The sequence below is a fragment of the Puntigrus tetrazona genome, chromosome 12 (assembly GCF_018831695.1).
Source record: "Puntigrus tetrazona isolate hp1 chromosome 12, ASM1883169v1, whole genome shotgun sequence".
NCBI lineage: Eukaryota > Metazoa > Chordata > Actinopteri > Cypriniformes > Cyprinidae > Puntigrus > Puntigrus tetrazona.
In genome coordinates, this window is record NC_056710.1 from 4187876 (window position 1) to 4192253 (window position 4378).

The following is a 4378-nucleotide window of genomic DNA, read 5'->3' on the forward strand; positions in this document are numbered from 1 at the left end:
GTAAAATAACCTGCATGCTGAATGTAAACTTGACCTTTTTTCACGTTTATGAAACTAAAAAGAAAGTGAATGAGATTTACTGTATGCCTGGACTGGTAATCGGTTGTCTTCTGAAGACCATTTCTTCATTTCTTTTTTGACACTGTTGTCTGTATGTTATGTAACATATCGCCAAACACCAGAGGTGACTTCTGGATATTGTAATTGTTAATATGTCCCGCAGGATTTCCAAATTCTCCCTCTTTTTCAGAGGCCAGTTTGAGTGTGGCCATACACAGACGTGACATAGACTTGCCCTGTGTATCTCTCTTACCTTCAATTCTTCTCATTCTATCTGTCCCTTTCTCTTGCTCTCTTCCTTTGTCTTGGTATAGTATTGCACCTTTCTCCACCAGTTGTACACAGGTCCAAATGTGTATAAAGAAACCTTAAAGAAATAAATAAAAATGGTTCTCTATTAACTCTTTAACCGGTAAGCCTATGTGGTTTTTGCTGTGCTGTATCATGAAAAAATAAGTTAAATTATTACTCACCCTCATGCAATTAATGTCATTACAAACCTGTAAGACCTTTGTTCACTTTTGATTAAACTGTAGTGACGTAACTCAGTGGAAAAGAATGAGTAAATTGTTATTTTTGTGTACTTTGTGCAAAAACTGAAGTTTTACTGTATTTACTATCGTTATGTTTCTGGACCTCATTTGAGTTGTGTTGCTGTCTATGGAGGGGCAGATAACGCTCAGATTTAATTTAAAAAAATCATAATTTTTCTTCTTCCGGGTTTGGAATGACATGAGGGTGAGTAATTAATGACAGAATTTTCTATGATAAAAATGTTAAGGACACGTTTTCAGTTGTGCACTAAGCAAATTCATGCAGCACCTGACATGTAAACTATTAATTGTGGGTCTTGTGGACGGTGCTGAACAGGTATTTCATGTTGGTAACCAAATAGTTACCATAGTATGGAAAACAATACTGCGGAGGTCAGTGCTACCAGAAACTGGTAGCATTGGTTACCAATATTTTTCAAAATATCTTATCTTTGGTGCTTATTGATGTCATGCTAGGAAAGCATTATTAGGAATCCCATTGAGTACAATAAATATTTAGCTATGAGGGGCATAGATTACTTTTACTTTTAATACCCCACAAGAGTCGGTGTGAATAAATCTAGATTTATATTCAAAGAGACAGGATAGTCTGTGCATGCCCTCGTGTTTTATTTGGAATGAGGCGAGATGAACATCACGGAACTTTTAACACTCATTACACGCAGTGTATGTTTCATTCATACTCGAAGCCAGGGGGCGCTCTTACGCAGAACGTCCTATCAGGAAAGTCCTAATATAGGCAAACGTGTGTACAAAAAACAGTTGTTTTCACAGAACAAACAACAAGAGTCTCACGGCTAAGTCGTGCGCTTTTTACGAGGTGGCTAAGTTGTGCTAATTCGTACAAATTTGTACGACCTCGCTCGTACTGTTTTGTACGATTATTCTAAAACCCTAGCGACGGGTAACGACGTTTAGGTTCGGGGTTAGGTGTAGGTCGTATATACAAATTCATATGAACTATATGAAACGTATTCATTATAGAAACGATTATTATTGGTTATTGTCCAGCATTTTATCTGATTTCTAAGCTAATTAAAAGCTAGAAATAAAAAAAAATAAAGTAACATTTTTTTCATGTCTCTTCTGCTCTGCAGGCCTAAATCAAAACAGTGTATATATATATATATATATATATATATATATATATATATATATATATATATATATATATATATATATATATTAGTCACTATTTTACGTAATATATTTTAATATTTTGATATATATTATAATGTAATTTATTGTGATTTCAAAGCTAGATTTTTAGAATCATTACTCAAGTCACACCAAAAAAAACATTATGATGTTGAAAACAGCTGCGTAGAATTTGTTTCAGGTTTTTTTGATGACCAGAAAGCTTTTATCAGAAATAAAATAATTTGTAACAATTTCTTTTCAAAAGATAAAATAATTATACTGACTCTTAAGTTTTTGAATGGCACAGTGTATAATGTTACAAAAGCATTTTCAGTTAAATGCCGATCTTTAGATCTTTCTATCAAAGAATCCTGAAAAAAAACTTTTTAAATATTAATAATAATAATATGTTTTTTTTACAAAGTAAAACCGTATTTTGGATCAGATGAATGCAAGCTTGGTGAGAAGAGGCTTCTTTAAAAAAAACATTACAAACCTTACTGTTCAAACACATTTGACTTAAGTTATATATATTACAGAAATAACATTTCCGTCCCCCTCACTTTTGAAATGATGGCTAAGCCCCTGAGCTATATGATAAACTAGAGTAAGGTTTACTTACTCAAGAGGGGTCACGTAGGTGACAAGAGACTGGATAGTTTTGAATGAAAGAGGTTTATTCTTCCTCCTCCTCTTTCTGCCTACATCCCAGACTCTGAGCCTGGGGTACAAATACGCTCACTATCAATGCAAGGGAAAAAAAGGAACTTTTGGCACCACATGCCATTCTCTGGAATTTTCCCCAAGTCTATTGACTTTTGAGAAAAACAGCCACTGCAAGTAGAAATTCGTAGAGTTACCCCAAGTAGTAATTCTTGAAATCAAAAAAAAATTACAATTTATAAATTCAGTTCAATTGATCATTTTCATAGTTTAGGTAAAAATTGCATTTTGTCGATTTACTCACCTTCGAGCCACATGAGATGTAGCTGGGTTCGTTTCTTCAGTGAAAAAGATCTGGAGAAATTTAGCATTAGGCTATATCACTTGCTCACCATGACTCCTCTGCGGCAAATGGGTGCCGTCAGAATGAAAATTCAAACAGCTGATAAAAGCTGGCACAAACAGCCTTGTGGTTAAAGTGCTGACATACGGTGCATCTGTGCTCACGGCTATCCGAGTTTGATTTCTCTCTCGAAGGGCCTCTGCCGGTCCCCATACCCTCTCTTCACCCAATGCTCTCCTGTCTGCTCTCTATATCTTGACAAATGAAGGCAACCTGCCACAGGAGCTGCTGAAACAGTTCTTCTTGGCCATCGTTGAGTTCATTGCAACTGTCTGGTTTGGTTCAGCTCAGACATCAGGAGACTGAAAAGCACGGTTCGGGACTCTTTATACCTGCAGAGTGAGAAAAATGGCTAAATTACTTTGAGAAAATACATTTGAAGTGCCTGTACGTATCGGTGATAAACAGTAATTTAGCTCAAAATATACACTGGTAAAAGGCGGAAGACAGATAAAGAAAAAAAATTGTAAATAAGTTTTTGTGAGTAAAAGTGCCTGTAAACAAACACAGGATTGCTCTCATGTTCTCATACTTACACATAAACACACAGATATGACAACACACACACACACACACACACACACTTAAGCACACATTTAATCACAGTTCTAAACAACCACTTACAGTAGAAGCAGGCACATCATAGATGAAGTTGTGGCATTTTTACTCTACACTATTTTTTTTGTTTTTGCCTACAGTTGTACTTCTATTTGTAATGCTTTAATCTTTACAATTACGCTTCTGCCTGAGTATTTTATGTTTGAATAAGCTCTAGGTGGTTAGTTCCCAGTCAATAGCAAAATCCACTACGGATGTCTATTTTTTATTTTTATGTTATTCTTTTAAATTCGGAAGATTCTATTGCGAAAGATTTTTTTGTACAATGTCCAGCTGTGTGAAATATTATTTTGTAAGCACAGACTAGATTAAAAAAAAGTGTCCCTATTTACTTAAAAAAGCCAGAAGAAAAAAACGTATGTTTAACATTTTTGAATCTCTTTATATTATCTTCAGTATAAGTGACTGAGAATTTGTGTTGGTAGAATACATTTATTTGTATTTAACGCACAGCTTTTTACTTACTTCACCCTATCTGAGCATTATTTAAAACGATCTATATTTCTAGATGTGCATAGATTAATTTTCAGCTTTTTCTTATATCAGAGTTATATATCATTTCTGCTGTGTTATTCCTGTATGCTTGTATCGTGTCCACACTTTCTTCTGCATTGGAAACTCATGGTAAAGTCAAAGTAGGCCTACTTGGTAATAAAGAGCTATTTTTGATTCAGCGGAGAGTAGGCCTATCTATTTTCCTGGGCACTAATAACGCTGGAAATGCTCAGCTTTTTTTTTTTTTTGGTTATCGAGACTTTAGGTATTTTAATTTATATAAGAGAAATATTCACCGAAGTAAAAAAAAAAAAATCTTGTTAAAACTTCTCCCGACTCCATAATTGGTCTTCACGAATGTTGCAGTAGAGCCGCTTTAATGCTGGAGTCAATCTGTACTGCCACTCCTCCGCGGGAGCGCGCGTATTATGGCACACACACACAC